At 37.7% G+C, this 25,835-nt stretch overlaps 1 protein-coding gene across 1 annotated transcript in view; it reads left to right on the top strand.

Moving 5' to 3' along the window:
• Nucleotides 1–10,642: 10,642 nt before the first annotated feature.
• LOC108362005 (uncharacterized) overlaps nucleotides 10,643–25,835 on the top strand; it is a 116,283-nt gene continuing 101,090 nt past the window's right edge. The window contains 1 exon segment of the mRNA XM_017614823.1: nucleotides 10,643–11,274. The gene's annotated coding sequence lies outside the window, so the exon portion shown is untranslated.

Below are 25,835 nucleotides of genomic sequence, written 5' to 3'. Positions count from 1 at the left end.
AATAGTTTTAAAGTGATATCCCAGATTATAGAGGGTTTCCAATAAATACATTTTTGGCGCTTATCTAGGTGTTTGGAGGAGATTGTGACACAAATGGAAATATCTATAAGTAAACTTTCACTCCACTCTGACGAAGCTTTATTATGGCAAAAGTACACTCGGAGGTTTGACACTGTCTGCGGCAAGAGCACTACTCAAATGCGAAAAAAATCAAAAAATACTATAAAGTATTAAAACAAAGGTAAGATAAGATCAAACGTGAGTTTTTCGCTGATTTTTATTTGTTTTACTTTTGATCTAAAAAACAGGGCTGCAAACCGGTTTTGAACAGGGCTGCATATCATCACCAGCAAAAAAAAAAAATCAAAATACTCAGATTTCATGCAAAAATTTTTATCAAAAAAGAAAATCCGTAGAAAAAATTGCCAAAAATCAACATAGAACTAAAATTTTTCTTCTAGAAATTCTTATAGAAAAGTTTGCCATTTTAATGAAATTTTGAACAGTTTTTATAGTTTTTGTTAGACGATGAAATATGCTTAAAAAGAATAAACAAAAAAGCCAAAATTGTTAAAATGTCGCGTCCCTATTTATTTTTCCACTACTGCACTCATGGATATTTGAATTTGATCTCAATAACAAAGCCTTTTGTTTTTATATACATAGACTTGTCTTATTTTTTAATATTTGTATCCTTTAACATCGAACCTTTTGAACCGAACCGAACCGCGGTTTAGGAACACTCATGAACCGGTTCTTGAACCGGTACAAGCTTTTTCTAAGTGGTTCGAACCACTGAACCGAACCGCACCGTTTTTTGAAGTGGTTTGCAGCCCTGCTAAAAAACTTTGAACTTATTTTGCGTTGCTATTTATATTTTATAGTTTATTGTAATTTTGGATCGTGACTTCATACCAAAATAAGCATTTTTACTGTATGAAAACTAAGTAAAATAAAACCGGTTCATCCGGTTTTTCCTAATTTTTAAATTCGGAAACCGTTTTCTTTTTCAAACTGCATTTTTCGAATAACTCGAAAACTGGTTTTGGAAAAAAGACGAATAATCGAGACCTTAGTCTGTGGGCATCAACTACATACAGGCTTTGCTATCTCCGCCAAGACCAAACAACTAGACCCGTTTCAAGAAGTTAATTCATAATTGGCTGAGTTCGCCCAGGTCGGCTAGGAATGTAAAGGACCTGCGAGGTTCTATCTTAAACCCTGTCTGACGCCTACAGCACAATTGGTTCCTAGGGAAGGGGTTCCCGTACAAAATCACATTGGTTGAACCCCGAACTTGTCACTCTCATGAAATGGGTGAGGAAAATCTCTAACCCAAATGTGCGAATATCGTCGAGCGCTTGGAAGAATGCCGATATTTTCTAAGTGCCGATAATTAACAGAAAATATATGCCTGTGGAAAAAAATTAATTCTACAGTGGTATCTAGAAATTCCCACTTTGCCGCGGATGAGTATGCAGAAGATCCAGCCAACACTGATGCAACCATCGCAGATGGATCGCAGATGGAGAAAGCATTGAAAGAAATTATAATCGTGAAGTCTAGAGGAGATCTTTCCCAAGATGCTAGGGTTATTTTAGGCTAGGTTGCTATAGGTTATTTTCTTTCCGAAGGCAGGTAAAAATGTCCACGCGTGCGCCTAGAGTTATAGGCCCACTAGGTTAACATCGCTTTTTCAGAATGCCCTGGAGACGTTGATATACCCATCACAAATTATAGCTTAGTTAGTGCTTGGGTGCAACAGAATGAGACACATTGCGACCTGAAAGATCTTGTGCGTCTCTTACAGATAATCCCTAACCCAGTGTGCAAAAGACACATACTTTCAGCTTCCCTAAAAAATCTTAAAAGGGCCTTGATAGGCGAATTCTTTATTACAAAATGCATATGAAATCGCTGTCGGTTATGACAAGTCAGGTACTCAGAAAGTAGTTTGATTTCATTTCTATTTACTAAGAGCCAAGTCGGTATATCACGCCCCACCGCTCCCCAGTTCTTACTGTGTTCAGAGCGAACCAACGCAGTAATTATGGCTCCCGAAGAGGATCAACTGAAACCATAGGAGGGTTCAGGTCAGAAAAACGCAGTTAGTGATTCTTTTCGTGCCAACTTGTCTGCGACCTCATTCCAACCACCCAGCACAGTGTTATCGTGTTTTTGGCTGTCGTATGATCAACAGCTGCCGTAGCCGGATGAGAAGTATCGGGTGTTTTTGATGATCGAGTTCTTTGGCATCGATACTTCTAAGGACCGGCTATTTTTGAGAGTACTGAGTACTTTCTTTAAATATACACATGTTGGTAACATTTCAATGCTTAGTGTGGAAATCTCATAAGCTGGCAGCACTTTATTCAAATTAATGGCTAAAAGCGCAGTTACCCACGGACGTTAAAAGGGGGAACATGTTAGCTCACACGATCTAATGAGAACGCCATGTAAATTAAAACTCACCAACGTAGCCATTATCCGTGAGAATTTCATTTTTTCCTAACGTATTGTACTTGAAAATTATTGAAACTTGAAATTAAGTTCAACGGCAACGTTTCCGAGAACGAAAGTAAAGAGAACGTTTTCAAAGAGGATCAGAAAGGAACAAAAGTCTGCGTAACGTTCTGTTAGAGAACAAATCCAGAACAAAAGTTTTGAGAACTCAACGGGATGTAAAATCGTTTGAGTGAGAACCACGATTGTTAATTCTAAGCCAGAGGAAGTCTGGATCATTTCAACTTATAGATCGTTTATTATTAGGGCGAACTGTCCATTTATGGAACATTTTGTCATTTTCAAAAGTTCTTGCCTTAAGTCTTTCGTGGACTTAATTTGCATAATTATCTTTAAGTTCTTTTTGATTAATTTTGGCATTCGCACATTTCAACCTTATGAACGCTATGTGAAACATTTCGTTCTCACTTCCATTCTTCGCGAATAGTTGATAGAAGATTGGTCCCCGTTTCGTTCCCTGCCGGAAATTTGCTGAGACTTTCTTTCCCAAATGGTTCTTTGAGGGAAAGTACCTTAGACTTTTGTTCCATTTTAGTTATTTTCCAAAACGTTTCGGATACTTTTGTTCCCATTTTGTTCTCTTAGAAATGTTTCCGAAAGTATTGTTCGTATTTTGTTCTCTTTGGAAACGTTTCACGGTTTTTTGTTCTTATATAATTCCCATTGAGACAGTTTTGTTCTCATTTTGGTTATGGTTTTGAAGCGTTCTTGTTCAAAATGGAAATAGCGCAACAAAACTTACTCATCCAAAGAAATGAAATCTTAACGAAATCCACCAACCTCCCTCCTTTCCCAGCATCGTTGTTAACGTTAATTCCCTGAACTCGCAGTCTGGTATCTGGAGAGGATCCCTTGCCCCTGTCTCTTTTCGTCTGGCTTGCAAGTATTCTAATAACAAAAGTTTGCAAAAATAAATTGCGCAAATAACAAAACAATTTAAGCAAATAAAATTGCTTACAAAAAGTTTAAACAGTCAATAAAAGTTGTTTAAGCTTTAAAGTTGTGTAAAGCCTTTCTATACCTAAAATGGCGCTTATTAATAGAGTACACAAGTTAGATGTTTTCTTTTTAAATTTCGTTCTCCAATTTTTTTGCCGAATCTTACAACTTTTACTGTTTACGTTTGTTGTTAAAAAATCAGGTCAAGAAATAGATCGCCACTTGAGGCAATTCTATGTATGTATGTATATACGTGCATAAGTATGTAAATATAATATTTGAAAAATGAATATTCTATGCGGCATCAGTTTATTTTGCTGCTCCACGGCAATTATCATTGCACTTTTCGCTGTTGCTTTTATTGTAATTATGGGTGTTGTCACTGTTGTTGTTGTTATTGGGTATACATACAAATTAGCGTATTGTATCCAATTGTTGTTGCCCATACGCCACTCAACCGCACTTTTCACTATTTTACTTGTCGTCTGCAATGAGCTCATGCCACATTTGCTTGCCACTTGGCCCATTGCATTGGTATGTGGTTGTTGTTGCTTAACTCCAGCAAGTAATATGTATGTGGAAGTACTATTTGCCTCAATTTACTTGTATATATGTAAACATTTGTATGTACAGCGGCAGATCATCGTTGTCACTGCCAGGTTACAGTGGTGCCTCCTACAAATATGTATATGAAACTGTACGTTTATACATATGTATGTTTGTGAGTGTGTGCCTGCACTACGCGCATCTTCATTTCCTGCTGCCGCCTCCTTTACCCTCCTACACCTCCTGCTTATGCATCTCCACCTGCCACATGCCACATACATATTTATCTACTGCCGCGCCATTCTGCACTGTCGCCTTCCTGCGACGCCACACAAAGTAGGAATGCATTGTGTTGTTGTTAGTAGTTGTTGCTGTTATGTGCCCACATTACTCCTTTGCACTCGTTTATACAACACAACACAGCGCTGCATCCACACTCCTGTTCTGCTAGTACAGTGAACAGTGAACTCCACACAAACTCCAGTCGGTCGACTGTAATGGTCTCCTACACACACCCGCTCCTGCCTGCGCTCCAATCCCAATTCGCTGCGCTGCTAGCTTGCATGCCACATTGCATAGCCGCTATTCCGTTTTGCTCACCTCTGCCGTTATTTGATTGCATTGTCCTGCTGGGCTACACTGCCTTCGGTTTTGTGATCCTCTCGTCCCCCCCTTTCCCATAACAGTACTTCCAAGCTAAGGGTATCGCCATACTCGTCGCGTCATCAGTGGCGCGCTGCTGTTCTTGCTATGCAGCACATTTGTTGTTGCCGCTGCGCTTCCAACTCGCCAACTCGCCAATTCAACAAATTTTACTTTTGTGGTGGTGTTTATTGCTGCACTCGTTGCCGCATATTCCACATACATATGTACATATATTGCTGTTGCTGGCTTCGTTGCTTGTCTTCTGTCTCCTCCACTTGCATACAACTGCACACATGTCTGAATCCGACAGCCTTTTGCGTTCTGCCAACTGTCACTGTTCCTCACCTCGCCTAGATACCCGCTTCGTTTTCGTCACACAATCTTACGTGGAACGACATTGTTCATGCTTTTAGAGTTCTTTTGGTTCCAGTTTTGCTTCGAATTGAATTGCTGCTTCTTCTTCTCGTTCTCGTTCTTACTCCGCGTAGCCCTTTGCTTCTACCTTTGCTGGTGTTTCATTTTCTACTATTCCCATTGTTATTTGTTGCCTTTATTTTATTAGTATACATACGAGTATGCACTTCCGTCCAGCGTCACTGCGCTCGTGCTTAGCCAGCACTTTGTTCGGCGTTGTCCCTTTTACTTGTTGTGGTTGCACAGTGTTTCACTTTCTTTGAAATACAAGTACAAACAGGTGTGTTGGAAAGAATATACCCACAGACGAACTATCAAAAATGTTAAAAGGATTGATTTCTTCGGTATAAAAACTTACCATTCAGATCCGTATTCACAAGCCCTTAGCACTTAGTATTGTGCTACCTTCAGCTGCTGGTTTCAGTCAACTCTTCCTTTTGTTAGTGAAGACCAAACTACGAGTATTAGTTTCCCGTTAAACCCGTAAGACTATTCAGTATTAAACTGAAGCTTTAGTTCCGACGATGGGAAGAAATCAACCGGCCTGTTAGACTGGCAATAACTTAGAGAAGACGAAAATCGATGTATGATGCAGACGAAGATTCCGATCAAGGGAAGGTTTGCGTTCGGGATCTTACTTTACAGGTTAGTGTAACTTTGAGTCAGATTATATAAGATAGGTATTCAGAAACCTCTTCCTCTCGATAACAGCCACATCGTCTGCACAGACTATCAACCGACAGCCCCTCTTCTCCCGCTCCTATGCTGAAAACAGGCGATGTCCTATTCAGCGGCGACAGTTCTGTCGTAGAGCAAGTTGCAGATGAGCCTTACTAGGCTCATCTAAAAAATTTACTCTTTCCTCTTGCTTTCATATCGCAGGCCAATAAATTTCACCAGCATCTTCAACGGAAATGAAAACAGACATTGGCTTGAAGTTCCTAGGTAAAACTTAAGAAATCTTTTCAGCCTTCGGGATAGACATTACTCTGACTCACGCAATTTTAATATATTGGTGCCAAGACGACCCACCTACTCCCATTTGTAGCTATATATGAATCATGTCGTCCGATCCAGAATATTGTACGAATTTTTCGACACTGATTTTACAGCCGGTCTGGAAAACAGTGCAACTCGTGTATCTTACCCCGAAGACTGCTTATATGTCTAAATTCGAAGTATGTATTTATGACACCCTTCTATGTTCTTGCAAAAGATTCTGCCTGAAAGTCTCTTCGACTACCTCACTTCGGATATGTGTCGATTTGCTTACTTAATGCCTTCTCCGGGATTTGACGTGCTGTGAAAATCTGGTCAATTGTAAGACGGCTTATTCCGCGATAGCTGGCGCAAACGGCGGGATCTACTTTCTTGTGCATTGGACAAAGTACACTGAGATTCGAGTCTTCGGGCATATATTTTAATCAGGCCAAATTCTGCTTAACAGCTGGTACATGCGCCACACAAACTCTTCGCCACCGGCTTTGAACAGCTAAGCCGGTATACCGTCGGCTCTAGGGGTCTTGTTGTTCTTAAGCCGCCTTATTGCTATCCTCTCCTCGTCTTGGTCGATTGGAGTGACGTGAGCTGCGTGCCTATACATTGGTTCGGGTTCTACTTCATCCACCGCGCTACCTGTGCCGCCACTAAAAAGCGTTGAGAAGTATTCCCTCCATATCTCAAGTGTATTTTGGACATCTGTTACCAGATTTCCATCTTCATCTTTGCAGGAGCTAGCCCCTGTCTTAAAACCATTTGATTGCTGCCTGATTTTCTGATAGAATTTTCGGGCCGCATTCCTGCTTGCTAGCATCTCAAGCTCTTCGCACTTACACCTTTCTTTTATTTCTCTCTTCCCTCCTTTTTTCCCGATCTCGCTCAATTGTTGCATGTGTCGCCGTTGGCTGCATGATAGCTTTGTATGCTGCGTATTTTTTTTATGCAGCAGCCGCGCGGCACTTTTCGTCTAACCAGTTGTTTCTGTGCGGTTGGTAATAGCCCAACCTCTTCCTCAGCGGTATGTCCAGGAGTTGCTTGCTTAAACAGGATCTCAATCCTCGATTGCTAAATTTTCCGGCTGTCCGTTGTGACTGCAGCTTTGCGACGTCGTACTTTCGCTGCATTTCCTGACGCTCGTTTTTTATTGCACACAGGCGCATGCGGAGTAGAGGCTGCAGTATACTGCACCGAACCGAAAATCCATACGCCATTTAAGCTGCCAGATCATTGCAGTATCTCTCAAGCGGAGGATTTGGCAATAAAACCGTCCACCTCTATTGGGTCTCAGGATACAAGGCTGTGGAAGGTAATGAGAGAGCTGTCTAGCTAGCCAAGTAGGGCATCCTCTTAGACGCCTTTATTAGCGACTTCTCTTCGGAAAATCAAAAGATTACAAGATCTTCTCATCTACCGCAAGGCGGATAGGTTTTGGAAAAACACTCAGAGTTGTAGCTCTTATATGATAAGAAACTTACTGATTTCCTAATATCAACAAGAGGAACGGACGTTTAAGTCAGTAATTGACAAAGCACCAAAGCACTGATTCACGAGTTGTAGATGTATCTGGCAACAATATAGACGTTAAATTCGTCTATGCGAGACCTCTTGAGGTCAGCCAGCATAACCTAACCTAACACTTTGTCTAATGCTGGCCGATAATACCACATTTTAATTTCGCACACATTTTAACCTTATTTATTACATATTTGTTTCCATGAATCGATGAACTTGTCCGCTCATTGTTGATTGAACATACTACATATATGTATGTAAATGTGCACATTCGCATGATTTGAGTTGAGCGAACACACAGCCATATGTAAATGCATGTGCATACATTTGTATGTATTCGCCCGAACACACCATTTCTGAGTACTGTACATTAATGTCACCGTTTTTGTTTATTTTGCTATATTCAGAAACCATTCATACATCCCCACTTACATATGTATGTACATACATGCATACCCATATGTGCATTCATAAGTATGTATCTGTATGAATGTTGTACAATATAAATCGCATACGCCATACGTCGACGTTCCTTTCTCAATCAGCAACGTACCAACGTCAACGTCGTGAACACCAACGCCTCGGCCGGTCGGTAGGTACATATGTATGTAGTTAGGTCGAGGCTTGGTTGTTTGGTCGTTCATCCTCACCAAGTCATAGCTGTCGTCTTCCTCTGCTACTTTCTGACTGACTGTTGCGCTGCGCTTCGGTGCTAAAATCACCGTCAGGGTTGCCGTTTTGGGCTTTTCCTAACAAAATTGGTAGGTTTTCTTTTCTCTTTGTTAAGATGGTAGGACGCTTAAAATTTTGGTAGGTTTCTTTGCTCATAAAACAGAAAACATCTCTGGCTTGTTGTAATGTGTCACTTTGTCAGCACTGTGAGTACGCTTGCCAAATTTTGACAATATCAATTTTATCCCCGTTCATTTAAAAACCTCGTTGCTTACTAACTATAAACTGCGAATTTTGTTTGCCACTTTTTCGGTTTTTCGCAATGTACTCGAAATTTTGAGGGTTTAGAAGTCAAGCGGATCTCAGATTCGGATTCCGTGGGTCGAAATACATGTCGGTAGGTGGGTCTGGTTAAAAGCACACACGCTATTATTCTGATCTTTTTGTTTACTGGATCTTATTTTAAGTACAAAAACCAGGAAAAGTAAATGTATTTAATGCTGTCAAATGCCATTTTCTTGACTAAAAGAAATGGGAGGAAAGGAGCCATTTCGATAGATTTTTGAACCAGCTCTTGGTATGAAACAGAGGTGTTAAAGAATGCAATCATTTGTAACTAAATTATTCATTTGACTGAAGTCCCGAGTGATTACAATCATTTTTTGTTAGTCCTGACCAAGACTAAAAAGAATTAGTCTATATTCTTTCTTTTGATTTATGATTCATAAATCACTTTTTTATTTATTTCTTGTTAGTCACTTGATTTCAGCTATTGGATTGCATTCTTTTAGTCACTTTTTGTTAGTCATTTGATTTCAGCCATTGGAATGTATTCTTTTGCAGTACTTTGAATTTTTTTCAGGGACCGAGAACGCGTTCTGGTTTTGGTTTCTTTCTGCATGAAACCAAAAGATAATGTAAAAAAAAATGTGAACAAAACTCTAGGGAACGTTCTCAAGAAGAACAGAATGAGAACGAAAGTACCGAGAACAATTTCAAGGAGGATCGAATAAGAACAAAAGTCTGCGAAACGTTCTGCTAGAGAACAAAAGTTTTGAGAACTTAATGTTAAGAATGGGAGGGACATCCGCGTGTTGAGATGCGAAATCGTTTCAGTGAAAAGCCTGACTTTTAATTCGAAGCCAGAAAAAGTCTTGATCATTTCAACTTCAAGATCGTTTCTTGTTAGTGTGAACTGTCCATTTCTGGAATAATTTATCAGTTTCTGTGCAAGAAAAGTTCGTGTCGTAAGTCTTTCGTTCAGAATGTTCAAATTACATTTGGAAGGCTTTCTGACAACAATTCCGAAAAATTGCTGTTGCTGAAAGTTAACGGTGACGTATAAATAACTTTCAAGGATCATTGTTATTTTTTTTTGTGAACATGTCCTCATGCACTTTGTTATGCACATATAATAAAAACAAATTCATTTCATTGGAAGTTACTGGAATTAAGTTTCTAAATATTTTATATACTACTGGAGTTTTAATTAAGTTTTTTGTGTACTCATTTATTTTCTAAACAAATTAGTATTATAATTCTATGAAGAAGTGAACGCAAAGATTGCTTTAGATTTTCATTATTCACCTCAGACTGCAAAAATTACTAATTAGTCATGAATAACAGAAAAGACTAATGACGTCAACTTTGCAGTCTTTAGTCAAACATGTGATTGATTGACTGCAGTTAAAAAGTGTTAGTCAGTGAATGTGACTGCAACGATTTAAAGTCACGAAGACTGCATTCTTTAACACCTCTGGTGGGATTTTTCAGTGGTAACCCTGCTCACAATCAGCTCGGCACCAAGTTCCACATATGTACGTACACCGCTTGTTGCTGTTGTTGTTGCTGTAAGTTGGTTGTATTCCCATGCTGTCGCTTCTTCATCTTTTTGTACCTTTGTACATATCCATACTGGCACTGCAGTTGCTGTTATTGTTGTTGTGGGTTTGTGGGTTGTTTGCTGTATCATGCCTATCTGCATGACTGGCTAAATTGGTGTGAGTGGTGGAGTACTAAATGCTGAGTGGTAGTGGTAAGTATTCATTCGGCTTTATTTGGTTTGATTTGACTAGCTTTGGTCTACTGTTGTGTCAGAGAGCCGACTGCTCTACCTGCCCCCTCCCACCCCACAAACATGCCACTCTTCATTTGTGGCAGGGGGTGGCGGTGACGTTGGTGACGTGGTTGTTGGTATGTACGCGTTTTGGCATTACTGTTGCTTGTAACTGCTTTGGCTTGTCTTCTGTTGTTGTTGCCGTTGCTGTTTCTGGCGCAGTCGTTTAAGTTATTGTTTTTATTGCAGATTTTGTTGCTGTTGTGTTGGTACGTATTGCCATCGTTGTTGCTGCGTTCTCCTGATTTGGCCTGGCCTGTGCTCTTCGTGGCCGTGTCACATTTAGTTTTGTTCGGTAATTCGGCGCGTAAGCAGCAAGAAAATTAGAATTTTCCGTATTATCGCATTTTGCAGCCAATAATCGCCAGTCGGTGTAATATAAAGCATTCGCAGCAAAAACACAAACAACAAAATTAATAAATTCAAAAAAAAAAACGCTCCGCTGAGACTCGTTCGTCGTTTTAAGGCAATCGTGTAGTGCGAATTTACGCGGCGGTGCTGCATACTACATATTTAGAGTGTTGTTGCTTATTGCCGGCAGCTTAGTTAGTTAGCTCGTGCCCCCAATTGGTGTTAGTGTGAAAGAGCGCGAAAGCGTGAAATTAGAAAAGTACTACCATAATACATAATACCTAATAATCAAAATCGAAAATAAACATTTTGACTAATCGCCCAATTTTCCATATCTACATAGTATACGTGCGATATACCTGCATATTTGCTTGCGTCACACTTGCCTAAATGACATACTACATATCTAACGGTAATTTTAAGTGCGCACCACTCTCTGTGTATCAGTGCAAAATTAACGATGAAAATTCATAAAACTCGAGTTAATCTTGTATCTAATTGTGGATGGCTTTATTGACACTTTCTGTAGAGGCTCTTCAACTTCGCTGTCAGTGTTCGTAAGTTAAGCTCAATCTCGCGTGCGTTTAGTAAGCGAGAGAGAGAGAGATGCTTTTATTATATGGATTTCAGTTTGTTTTCCAACACTTAATGACCATTGTGGGCATAAATGCTACGATTATCCACTTTAAATGGCGCTTTAATATGCTAAATGTTTATAGCTACTCCAGCGTGTAGACAATAATTTCTGGTTGTGAATTTTTTTCTAACATGAATTGATTCAATTCAAGTGCCAGTGAAATTAATCTTATAGCTTAGGCTGACGGCAACGCGAATCCGGATTAACAACACAGTTGATACGATCAAAATTTTACCCGACAGACGGCAGTGTTGCGGATTAAGCGAGCCGTGGGGTCGTTGGTTCGAATCACATGGCCAACAAAATTTATATAAATATATTTTTTAAATTACTTTACTTCTTACATACTTTTTTTTCTTATGCAATTTTACATACTAAATAGTTGGTGTGCACTTTTCTTTAAATAAAATTTAGCTTTAGCTCGTAGGAGAGAGAAATGCTTTATGCACTGACCGGCGAGAAATTGTGTCAGGTAGAAATCGACTTCCCCGTGCAGTCTTTTCAAACATGTTTGGAGGTCGGTTATAAGGGTGAGCGTCCACTGACCTTTGGTTTTCGCATTCCAGTTTTGTATCCACTGCTGGAGCAACCTTGCCGCGGCAGCTGCTCGACCTATCTCGGCACTGAGATTGTAAATCTCTTTTCGCTCGTAAGCAAGTAGCTCAATTGGCATGACACCAGAAATAACTAGAACCGCGTCCGCGGACACTGTAAAGTATGCAGAAACAATACGTAGTGCCCCTCTTCGCTGGACCGAAGACATTTGGATCCGGTATTTTTTGACTTTCTATGAGTCGGCCCATATTTCTGCCCCGCACAGGAGCACCGACTGGACTGTTGTAATCGAAAGTTTCCTTGGGCATGGTTTCGGGCCGCCCACGTTCGCCATCAGCCGGCTTAGAGCCACCGTTCTCTGCGCAGCTTTTTCACATACTCCATGAATGTGGTGTTCCCAGAATTTGAGTTTGTTATCAAGCTTCACCTCTAGGTATTTTGTAGACTTAGAAGCTGTCACGGGCTGAGGTCCGACCATCATGTTTGTAATTGTTGGGAACCGTTTCTTGGTGAGGAGCACGATCTCTGTTTTGGCTGTAGCCAATTTCAGATCGTGATCATTCATCCATCCACTGTCGCTGCGCATTACCTGGTTCAGCTTGAGCTGCGCCAGCTGGATGGTTGTTGCTAGTATGACAAGGAAGGCGCTCTCCGGCATTTCCGTGCGCAACAGACTGTCATACGTGGCGTTCCAGACGTCCGGGCCAAGTACAGACCCCTGTGCCTCTCGGCCGGTTATACGTCTCTTTCTCTGACCTTGTTTTGTGTCGTACAAAAACTAACGGTCTTTAAGGTAAAATTTAGTTAAAATACATAAATAATAAACTAACATTTCAATCAACTTGAAATAATAAGGTAAAATAATAGATACAAGATAAAATAAAATAAAATGAAATGAAAGTAAATTAAATATTGTAAATAGGTACATTCTGCTAACAATATAATTGTGAAAGTTTATGGGTTTGTGAGATTGGATGTTTGTGGCTTAATTACGCGAAAACGACTAAACGGATTTGTTGAAATTTTGCGCAAAGATAGTTTATGACATGTATTGCGAAATTTGCTACTTCTTTTTAACGCTGAAAAGATAATCAGTTTTACGCAGACGCATGCGTTTTCGGCATATTTGTCGTTCTTTCAACGTAGCGCTAGTTTGATATATTTTTGTTCAATAATACATACATAAAGCCATATTGCCTTATTCGAAATTAATCAATAAAATACGACAATATTGCTGATTGAAACGTATGCTTCAATTATACGCATGATTATCTTTTACGTACGTCAGAATATTATTATCTCTTTAGGGTTAAAAGAGTTGCCACCTCGATTTTACTTGACATTAGGTACATAAATAGCTTATTTCCTGGATTAGTATATGTATATGTAGGACACTTTTTTCCAGTAGTTGGACTAGATTTCCTTGAAATTAGGTTCAATAGGCGGCCATTTTGGTCAGTGTTATTTATCATCGAAAATACCCATGATTCGCATAAATTTTGAAAATTAGCTGTAGACTTTAATTCGGATAAACTGTAGCTATTTCCCAAGGTAATATGTAGTGAATTAACGAGTGGATGCGGATCAATACTGCCGTCTGTCTATGCTTTTACCGTTTTGCTTGTCAAAGCGGGGGAAAAATGTGGTTCCTTATTGGTTTTTAATTAACGACTAGTTAATATTTGTTGTGAAAAATGAAATGTTTCGAAGAAATTCCAAAACTAAATTGACTGAAACCGAAAAAAAAACTAAAGTGCCATAAAAAGTATGTACAAGTAAGTATGTATGTATTAAGTGCATCTAACCGCGTGTGCTAAGTTTCCTGTGAATGTGTAATTTGCCTTGCATTGACATTTTCTGACCAATGCATCTAACGTTGGGAACTTTTGGACGTAGGCTTCAACAGACTCTGAAGGATCGAAGGTCCTTCCACCTGCGAGATAAGTCTTGTTTAAGTGATGTTGAAAAGTACGGCGCTTGACAAAATTTAGAGGCAGAAAACGTAGGGACGTGAACCGGTTTTGAACAGGATACCCGGTTTTTTCTATTAATTGACTGAACCATTAACCGAACCGAAACTTTCCACAATTTTTTTATCCGAACCGAAAAGCGAACCAGTTTTCATAAATGTTTAAAGGTTCGTTTCAACCAATTTTCAATAGTTAAATTTACCCGCTTTTTTTTCTTTTCGTTAAGTATGGTAATACATACCATGTTTGTTTACCGTGTTGCAATATCAAATGTAAAGGCAACCCATCTCATTTGACAGACAAATGACACTTAACCCTGCACGTTGTTGCACTTGACACTTAAACTTGCGCGTTATTTTTTTATTTTTTTTATTCCCGAACCGTTGAACCGAACCGAAACCCCGGTACAAAGGCCATAAAACCGCTTTGACGAACCAATCCAAAAGTGCAAAAACGGTTCGAACCGCTGAACCGAACCGACCAAATTTATCATCCGGTAACACCTCTAAAACCTGTTCGAGTTATACTACTCCACGATGGGGGTAGCTCAGTTGAACAACCAAAGTCAAAATAGCTCTTATTTCAGATTTGCACAGTGGAAATAGAGATATGCTTTATGAGCTAAGGGTTTGCTTCCTAAATATAGAAGAGCCCCTTTAATAACACGGAGCTTTCTCTGACCTGCACTTGCGTTCAAAGGGGTAGATGAAAGAAAACATATATGGCTAAATAACAGTGCTTTCCAATCAAAGAAACATTCGTCCACTCTAAAGCAGGAAAAGGTCAGATTTCTAACCAAAAAAGTTATTTCACCTATTAGATCGATGGTATGAATGACCTACTTTACCAACTTAAAGACAAAGGCAAAGCTCAAGACTACGCCTAAACAGAAGTAAATTTTGAGAAACAATTTCGAACTAGCTTATTATAATCGCGATAAGGTTCAGTCAAAATGAAATAAATGTAAATCCGAAAAAAACTGACAGCGCAGTTTTCTGTGGAACAGGAAAAGGAAAAAACTAATCGAACAAATGGTTAGATTCCTAGAATCAAGAGAGACTTCTCTAAAGATGTACAGTTCTCATTTAACCCATTAAAGTCGTAGCTTGTGACATTAAGCCCAAGCTGCCATTGTCAAACCCATCCTATCAGAGGTCTGTCTGGTGCAATGAGACAGAGGTGAAATCCAAGCTTTAGGCTGAAAAACCTACAAAGGTTCATCTGTCTGGGTATCACCGGTTCGGTGAGAACTTCTCCACCCACGGTCTGGTCCTGGAAGCGCGTTACCAATTATACATCCACTGTAGGTCGCTGAATATAATCATTAGGAAAGAAGTTTTGCTTTTTACAACCGGACTCAGCTCATGAGGACGGGCCAAGGTGTCGAAGTAGTGGTGTATGATTTAAGTAGAGCGGGAGTGGACTGCATTACTCTAGCTCAATTCCAAAAGACATTTGAATTGTTGTGTTGTTTGGCTGAATATTATCTAAACTAGTTGTGTTCTGCATGTATGTATGTATATCCCGAAATTTCAAGTCAATCTGGTTCTCTTCGTTCTTGCCTTAACCACGGAGAGGCAGATTGACATGCATATAAGAAGCAGTATTTTTCGAGTCTTGGAGTTGTGGTCATAAACGACTAGCTAGAGAAGCCAGAAAACTGGTGCTGCCGGGTGAATGCCTATGCGGATGGTGTTGCACTTTTGGCTATCTCGTGCTGTTCCAAGAGGCTGGAGATGGAGACTGTAGGATTGTACTGATCTGAGCCAAAACTACGTATATTTGGTGACTAAGTAGTCTCCGAAGAGTGGAGTCGCTGAAATTCTAGTAAGACGACACTTTTAGTTCATTAGGAGCTAAATGATACTTCATGCGATTTTTCTCTCAAATTCTGCTGCGAGGAAGCATTCGATAAAAGGTGGGTCGCCGCCGATAAAAGGTGGAACCCGCGAATGTTGGAATGCGCTGGGAGCTTTTTCAATCAGTATTTGGGCACTTTAGTGTTCCTGGAAGTTTCGATTACGTCGCAGCACCGGGGAGCTTTCCGCGGCTATGTCGATGCTTCACGGAACAGTCGGCACATTTGTTGGAAACTATTTATTAACCATAAGTTGAGGCTTTTAAAGCACGGTAGCTTTTTGCAGGCAGAAAATAGTCGATTGGCTGCTCAGTAGTGGATTTTTATTTTGAACCGAACCGAACCCTTTTTCTGGGGTGGTTTTCGGTTCGGTTTTGGCATTTTCAAATAAAAACGGTTCGGTTCGAAGCCCGAAAAAAGCGACGGTTTGGTTCAAAACCGGTTCGGTTCAAAACCGGTTTGCAGCCCTGCTTAAAATATCAATATCATGGGGCACCCCTTTATTTTGTTAGTAGCAGATCCACGAAATTTTATAAATTAAAAAAGAAAATTTAGGTTTGAAAAAATTGGTATTTCTTAAATCGCAAAAATTCAAAAAATATGTTTGATTTGATCAGCATTAAACTCAGCGAGTGTATAAATTCATTTGAATAAGTTTCATCAATACATATGACAAATTTATCAGAATCAACATTTTGTCGCATTTTTGAAATTAAAATAAATACATTTTTTAACCCCTGGTAGCGTGCTTTGGAAATTTGTTTAAAATGTAGAAGTTTTAGTCGATGTCCCATACAAAATTTAGATTTTGATATTTTTTTTAAGAGCCACCCTAATATCTACACAGAGAAAAATAGATAGAGGGAGTTGCTTTCCCTGCTTTTGGGCTACTCTTGTACAGTTTGGACAACTGCGAGAAGCTTAAAAAACGGAAGTGATTTGATTTGCAATCGAATTGGCCTGATTAGGGTTGACAAATGAGACATAAAAGTGCACACCCATAAGTATGCATGAATGTACATAAGGTGTTACAGTAAGAGGCAGCTTGTAAGCTCAAACACCCCCAAGCTGGCGAAAAGTCTAGCAACAAAAGTCTGAAACCGAACAATTGCGTAAGTATAGTGATTGATGGGCATTTGGTATCAAAAGCAGCAACAAACAGCACAAGTGATATGTAGATACACCAAAAGCGTTCTCGAATTCTCTGCATTGAGCACAATCTCGGCTAGCATTTGTTCGCAAACAAGTGGCTGCTTGGATGGTCGAAGTTTGGATGGTTGCTTGGATGGTCGAAGTTTGGATGGTTGCTTGGATGGTCGAACGACTGCTGGAACGAAGGAAGGAAGGAAGGAAGGCTACATGGATGGCTGGATGATGGAATGGTTGATTGCTAGGTTGGTTGGTTGGTTTGGAAGGTTGGTTGGTTTGCAAGGTTGGCTTGTTTGCTCAGCATTTACTTGGCTGTTGTTGCTTTTGCTGCTTTTCTGGTGTTCGTCTCGTGCGCTCGTTGTTATTGTTGTTTTTTTGTTTAATGCAGTATGTAGTTGCGCCATTTGCCATTAGTTCTTGTTGTTGTTACGGCGCGCTATTGTTACCTACGCGGCTGCTTAATGCTTCTTTGTGTTGTACACTTTGAAAGTTCTCTACTTGTGCCGCAAAAGAACGAAGGATTAAGGTGCCAGTTGGCAAAGTTTGCACTCAACTACGAGGACAACATATACCAAGGAAAACAGACCAAAATGTACATATGTACATCCAACCATACACTCACACCTGGTCATTTGCTGGTGCGTGCAATTCCTCGATTTTACTTGCATAGGTAAAAAAACCGCGGCTTCTACGTTCTTGTTCTCGCGCTATAGCTGCTGCCGCCGCACAGTGGTTCAAAACTGGCATTTACTGTTCATAATTTACTGCAGCCTTAATTCTTCACTCAGTTTGATTCATGTTTTTTTTTTTTTAATTAAAGCTTACAAAAAGAGACCAGTTGAGTCTGACGTTTGAATTTTCATTTCCTGGTATTAAATTTTTTTTTGTGCGAAGTGCAGTTTTGAAGTAATTTTGAAGAAAATTATTCTTCTGTTCCAGTTAGCAATTGCTACATGATAGAAATTAATTGAAACCCGATTTAAGGTACTACCCAAAACGAAAAAAATTAAAAATTTATTTTGTATAAAAAAATTCACCAAAATTAAAGATTAAGAACTGTATTTAAAAATACGTGTATATAATAAGAATATAAAATAAACAACATGCAGATGTGCTCGCAAAGTCAGCGGAGAAAAATTATTAAAAATCAACGCGAACTCTTAGCCACTTGAAACTTGCATTTTATTGTACTAAAATTTAACGATCTATAAAACTGTTTACCCAAATTTTTTCTAAAACTCAGAAAAATAATTTATAAATTTTGAAATTTTTGAATAACATTTAAAATTTTTTTTGTGAATTTTTCTTCGTTTTGTTTTCTACTATTTTTTTTTATGTAACATTTATTAACTGGAACAGGAGAATCCATCCCAACTCTTGCTAATTTTATAAGCTTCCATTTAAAAATAATAATTAATGAAATCGGTTGAAAAATGAAAGCTCCAGTGAATTATGAACATTAAATTCCAGTTTTGAACCACTGTGTGCCGCCATCGCCCATTATTGAGTTTCCTGTGTGACGACGACGACGACCACTTCGCTTGGCATTTGTTGCAATTTTTTTTTCGATATTTCTTCCATTATAATTATGTTTGTGTGTTATTGTTCTCCCTCTTGTTTTTGTTATTGCTGCTGCACTTTTAGTGCAGAATTTTTCCATGACAAGTAGCCAAACAACTCTCGACAATCCGCCAGCGAGTCAACCAGAGGCAGCCAGCAGCGCGGCTCGACCATCAACTTTTTGCTGGCAGCGGGCAGCAGTTTGCATTTTATTATTATTTTTGCACATTTTGCATGGACGAGTTGGTTGGTGGGCAATGTGCGGTGTGTGTAGTGCGGTATCTTATAGATACATTTTTCGCCACGAACAAAATGATATGCCCTTAATGGCGAAGCGGAAAGATGGAGCGCCGAATTTCGCCTGATTTTTTGTTTTATTTGCGACATTCGGCGATTTGGGCGAAATTGGTTTGTTGGCTTTACCCGAGTACAAAGCAGTAGATATGTATGTATGTAAGTGTGTACATAAGCAAGCGTGAGGAAAATGGGAAATATGAAAAATGTGCTATCACGCCCGCCGAAGACAACGACGAAGAAACAGTGGTAGGCTACACACGGATACATACGTACATATAAAACTGAAAATGAAAAGAAAATCCATAAAGCAAATAAAGACAAATCTTCCAAATTTAGCTACGTACAAAGTTTTATATTTACATATGTATGTATTCGTTGCGATTTGAGCAAGATATGCAAGATATTGCATGTACATATGTATGTGTGTGTTTTCTTTGCTCCAATGAGAAATCAATAATTTTATGACTGCTAAAAATAACCAAGATATTTTTCAAATACATATACATATGGACATACATACATATAAATAATGTGCGGAAAAGAAATTAATTAATGCTATAGCGGGTGGCGACAAAACCTGAGATTAAAAAAAAAAACATTAAGAGGGTCGTTTTCTCAAGTGAAGTAAATTAGAATTTTGTTTAAATAAAATGTGTTTAAACTTTAAAGGATAGAAAAATTTTAAAAGTTAAGTATACTTGAGAAAACGGCCCAAAAACTATTTCTTTAAGTGCGAAGTCGTTGCGAGCGGAGCTAAAATTTCAAATTGCTGTAACTACCAACATTTTTGCTTTAATATCATTTTTTGTTTTAGTCAAATGTATAAATAACTTTACTAATGTCTTAAATTTTGATTATCTTTTTGTCAAATTTAATCATTATTTTTTAATTTTTATTTATGTTTTTTTTGAGACTGCCTTTTTATGGCCGTTTTAAACCTATTATGATCTAAAAAATTAAGCCTGACAAAAAATTAAATCATAAAATGACTATGATTTTTATAATAAGGGTCCTAACACTACCGTAACGCTCCCTGCATTAGATCGCATGTACCACTTTAGAAGCAAATAAAAAAAGGAAAACAAAAATGTTCAACTTTATCAACTTAGCACAATATTTTTTTGTCAATGTTATTGTGACTCATTAACATTTTATTTTTAATATTTTTATTGAGCTATGTACCACGATTGTTTATTAGAAAAAAATTTAAAAAGCAACAAAGTCTAAGCGGTAGAAGTTATAGCAGCTAAAAAAAGAAGTCTGATGAGGAAATGTGGTGATCTCCGAAATAGGTGCTATAACTTATACCGCTTAGACTTTGTTGCTTTTTCAATTTTTCCTAATAAACAATCGTGGTACAAAGCTCAATAGAAATAATAAAAATATTTTTTTTATTTTCCAACTAAATTTTCGGAAAAATCCCCCCTGCCCCTGGGAAACACCCCCTACCCCACTTCCCCACGGCCTGCTCTTGAGTCTTAAAGTATATTTGACAGGAACTATATTTACCGGTAACGACATTTTTGTTATCAACACATTGATGGAAATTGATATAACAACACAAATTAATTTGACTTGTGTGCTTCATTTTCCACGGTATTTTAATTTGCAGTTATTTATTTTTGACTGTAACTACAAATCCAAATATGCGCACTCCTTCATTCAACCACCTGGAATTTGTCAGTTATTCAGTTATTGTTCTCAACCCAGCGGCTACATTCTCGCATATCAAGCTAAATAAATGTGTATACATGCGACTTTATTGTTGCTAAGTAATGTAGTATGTAGTACGTACGTACTTCTAGCTGGTCATTGACATCTGCTAACGCTCGCTTATATACGAGTAAATGTGAAACTACAAGCACGAATGTACAGTTCAGTGATCCGGCACGCACCTGAAGTTGTGGCAACGCAAAATCATCACTTTTTTTTTTATCCAAAAATATGTTGTAAAGCAAAGTTCTTTCGAAATTACTTGCATATTTCAAGGCGTTAAATCATGGTATGCAGCAATTATGGCTTCTGGAGTTTATCTTTACTTCTTATAGAGTGAATACTTAAAAATGAGAAAAAACGTGTTTTTGCTCGAAAATGGTGGCACACTTACCTTTGACAGTGCATTATCTTCGATTTTCCATAAAGAACACGATTTCATTGCGAAATTGTATTTAAATGAAAACTTAAAAAAGATATACTAAAAAAGTCAAAATAACAACTCGTGCTCATATGCCCGTAGTTGTGTATGTGTAACGTATACGCGCCGCGGCACCAGATAAAACTTAAAAGGAATATTATTTAAAAGTCCTTAAATATTGCCGTGGAATATTTTCCTACTGCATTCTTTATCAATATATACATACATATATTAATTTCTTCATGTACTATATATAACAATTTCAGACTGAGTTTCGAGTGTGCGAATAAAAATTATAAAATTGGAATTTTCGTTCCGCAAATCATCGTCATCTTACAATTAATGTAATTATTTTTCATTTGGTGGCACACAAGTTAGTTTTATTTCTCTAGATTGGTTCGGTTTGGCAAAAAGAACATTTTCACCGTTTAATGTTAACATTTTGAAGTATCATAAACTTTTAAACTGGAAAAATCGTTACATTTCAAAATATACAAAATAGCTGCGACAGATATTCTGCATGCTGCCAATTTTTTTTTTTAATTTGGTGGCACACTTTTGAAACTTCGAAGATATCTTGTATTTGTTGCCAACTTTTATTGCCTCTAATATGAACATTCTATCTGAAAACTTCTTAATGTTATTGAAGAAAAAAAAGCAATTACTTTTTCGCATAAATAAGCGTTTTAAGGCTAAAAATGCAAGAAGTTTGCTCTGGCGTTTTTTTTTTCTGGCACGAGAAGGAAGTGACACTAATAAACAACTCGTGAGATTTTCTCATATATGTAAGCAGATTTTCACCAAAAAAAAAAAAATGAATCAATACTATTTTATAGGAATGAAGAGAGATACAAAAAAGTTGGTAAAGAAAGAAAGGTACTCGGTTTTTTGCCACCAAAAGATTAAAAAAAGGGATCAAATATCAGACATTTTTTTAATTAATCCCACTGAGGTATATAGATTTTTCTTCTTAAAAAAGTTTTGTAGTTTGTGTAAAAGTTTGTGACTAGCACTTATGGTAAAGGGTACGTTTTTCATCACCCTTTATAATCCAATACAATGTCACTTTAACCAGTGGACGGCTAATAGCAAAACGGAAAGGATATTACTCACTAGGAAGTTAAATATAAAATCACTAACACAATGTTTCCCTTAACTGCAGTTGTCCGCCTTGAGTTTGCTGATAGAGACAAGTACTTGGATCACATCCTTATGGGGGAGCCCAGGACAAGGGATGGTCCACTCCTTAAAGTAAATTCATATCTCTATGATACCACACTTACGCTCATAAAACTCGTATGTACATAGTCCACATCTGCCAGTATTCACTAGAACTTGAACGAGAGCAGTGAGCTTTTCTTGGTATAACCAGTAAACTACTCTCCCTTATAGCCATATCATCGATTTTGTCTCTGATAAGATGAATCACTGTCTGCCTCGATCAAACCCACACAGATCTCTTAACATTCAGGGGATACAACGGCTGAAGGGAATGATCAATAACCTTTTTAATGGGTGGTAGGCTTCTAAATTGCTGTATTTTTTTCAGACAGAGGCTTGCGCTATTAAAGGATCAGTTGAGTTATTTATTCAATTTTTTACAGCTTTTGCGGATGCGTCGGTACTATATATGGACACCAAACCACAGTGATTTAGCACGAAATTTCAGGGCTGACGAAAAGGTCTTTACGGTGCAGATTGGATCAGGAACCCATAATTCACGCTATTGGTGAAGATTTTGATAGGTTACTGTCAGATGGCATTAAACATTGCCATACTGAAGGCTTTATTTGGCCCCTATTGTGATAGATACTTGGAGATGATGAGGTGGAATCATCCCAACACTATCTCATTGGTTGTCCAGCCTTCTTGCAGCTGAGGCTCAAGAATCTTGTCTCGCATATTATTGCTTAACCTTGAGGTACTCTCTGACACTGGCCTTATACGCCTATAATATTTTATTATTAGCACGTTAGTTGATGTGACCTTTAATAAACACAATTCGAATTTCGAAATATCAGACATCAACTGAATTGAACCTTGGGACTTTGGAATTGAAAAAATTGTATACAGTGTTGCCACCTGGCAGTTCCATTTGTTAAATTATGCGAAATAAGTAATATAATATGGGTATTAAATGAAAGGTGATGAAGAAGGATTTAATGCTGGCAGACATGTTTTCGAACAGGGTTGCCACCCGTTAAACTAAGTCTAATTGTATGAGTTGGGCAAGGAAAAAAATCACATAGTATGAAATTCAAATTTTTTTAGATTTAAGTATTTGAATTTAAACTTATGTTGAACAGGATGCCGTCTATCGAAATAGTTAAAAAAATTTAGAAATATTTAATTAAATTCGAGAATACTTTTTTTGCAGGGTTGCCAACTAAAAAAAGCAAACATTTAAACATTTTGACTATTCTTTTACTAAAAAAAATACTGAATGAATTATTTCGTTTTCCGTATTTTTTTGACAAATTTTCGAGGTTTTTTGAGTATTTTTGAGATTTGATTGAATTTTGTTCGGGTTATTTCCGATTTTTTATTTTTTTTATTTTTTTTATCTTATAGCATATTTCGAGAAATGTTAGCAACTTTTCGTGTTTTATTGACGCTACGTGGCTCTTTTTCTTTCACCTGAATGAAAACAATTTTTCACTACCACTATGCACTTAGTGGTAATGCATTTCCCATTTCACTACCACTACACGAATAGTGGTAATGAAATGCTCAGTGCATTGAACATTTAGTGCAGCGCCCTAACCTTGTGTACATCAGGGCGGTGTAATTTAATTTTGAAAAAATTGTATGGCATATTCGCCTTCTACGTTCGATTCTAGGCAAAAATCGTAAACAAGCTATATACCAAAAATGGCGTTGTAACCTCCGAATTTTGAAAAGAAAAATCAGTGTATTATAAATTTTTTGAAGGAAATTAATTTTTCATTTACAAAACTTGTGTTTCTTCATGTTTAAGGAACTACTTCACAAATTCGTTATGCTTCTTTATTTCGTATCCAATATTTTGTTGTGATGAGAGATAAATTTCGACTAAAAAAGTTACAATATACTTCATTTTTTGTCTGAAAATTGGGATTGTCAAACGTAATTTTTGGCATATTGCTTGTTCCCCATTTTTGCTTAGAATGAATCGTAGAATTTGAATTTGCTATACACTTTCTTTGAAAATTTTGCTCTGAACAGATTACTCCACCGTAATGTGCATACCTTTTTTCTGTTCTTTATGAATGACTAAAAATAAAATTTAAAAAAATACCGGTCATTTTTGGCCATCACTGGTAATTAATAATAACGATAATAGGATTGGAGCTTACACATAAGTTAGTGTTTGGCCGAGCTTCTCCTCACTGGTAATTCCTGACTTTAATATTTAGGGGATTCACAAGATGTTTAACTCGTTATAAAACCTAAAAAAGATCGTAAAATACATGTTAAAAATGTTGTTGTTGTTTTGCATATAAAAAGGAATTTAAAACAAGTAAGAAAGTCTAAGTTCGGGCGGAGCCGAACATTAAATACCCGGCGCAAATATTAAATATATGATTTTCACCTTTCCGAAAGCTACCGCTACATGGTAAGCCGGGGTGTATCAATTTTGAGTAAATTAGCGTAATTAAATTTCAAAATATTGACGTTTCGAGCATTTCTAAAATTTACCGTTACATGAAAAGCCATAATTTTAGTCCGATTTCAATAATTTTCGTCGTTTTGCTTTTATGTAGCAAGCACAATAAAAATACCGAGTTTGGTACAAATTGGTAGAACGGTTACCGATATACTTATATGTGATCATAAGTGGGCGGTGCCACGCCCATTTTCCAAAATTTTACCATAAACGTATTTCTTGGTAAAGAATTGTTGCAAGCATCAATTTTGAATAAATTAGCTTCAATATTTACTGATTTATCGAAGATTTTGTATTTCTCTAAATTACCGTTATATGGGATGTGGGCGTGGTTATTGTCCGATTTTAAAAAGTTTCGGCGGTTTTTTATGCTGTACGAAGGCCAATAACTGCGCAAAGTTTGGAAGAAATCGGTGCAGCGGTTGCCAAGATATATACATGTAACCATAAGTGGGCGTGGCTACGCCCATTTTCCAAAAATTTATAATATTCTTATTTTTCGTCTAAAAATTATTGTAAATATCAATTTTGAGTGAATAATCTTCAGTAGTTACTAAAATATCGCAGTTTTCGTATTTCTGGAAATTACCGTTATATGGGAAGTGGGCGTGGTTAAAGTCCGATTTCGCCCATTTTCAATACCAACCTACCTTGGATTAAGGGAAACCTACATACCAAATTTCGTTGAGATATCTCAATTTTTGCTCGAGTTATCGTGTACACGGACAGACGGACAGACGGACAGACGGACAGACGGACGGACGGACAGACAGACAGACATGGCTTAATCGATTTCTTTTTTCATCCTGATCATTTATGTATACATTTGTCTATATCTATCTCGATTCGTTTTGGCTGTTACAAACAACCGTTATGTGAACAAAATTAATATACCCTTGTGCACAAGTGCGCTCGGGTATAAAAATATCAATATGTGTGTTTTCGGCGCGTTTTAACGACATAACATATGTATGTATGTACCCTTCAAGGGTTGCTCACAACTTGTGTAATTTTTAAGGATTTTTGTTCAGACTTACATATAATTTTATGAGACCATGTGAATGCCCAATTTTGTAAATTTTTTGCATTTTATTATAAAATCATTACGCGCTACACTTTCTGATATCTACTTAAGCAGTGGGAGTACTGTTTCCCAGACGCCATATTCATGCTTTTACGCTATATTTATGTACCATTCTTAATTGAAATCCATCGAATTTTATTGCCATATTTTGATTTACATAGTTTTCGAAAAAAGAAACCATTTCACATTTCCCATTCGTTATTTTATCGCATGCTTGAGCAGCCGGCT

The sequence above is a fragment of the Rhagoletis zephyria genome, unplaced genomic scaffold (assembly GCF_001687245.7).
Source record: "Rhagoletis zephyria isolate East Lansing unplaced genomic scaffold, Rhagoletis_zephyria_1.1 Rzeph_scaffold_00908, whole genome shotgun sequence".
NCBI classification, from domain to species: Eukaryota; Metazoa; Arthropoda; class Insecta; order Diptera; family Tephritidae; genus Rhagoletis; species Rhagoletis zephyria.
This window is presented reverse-complemented; position numbering and strand designations above follow the sequence as displayed.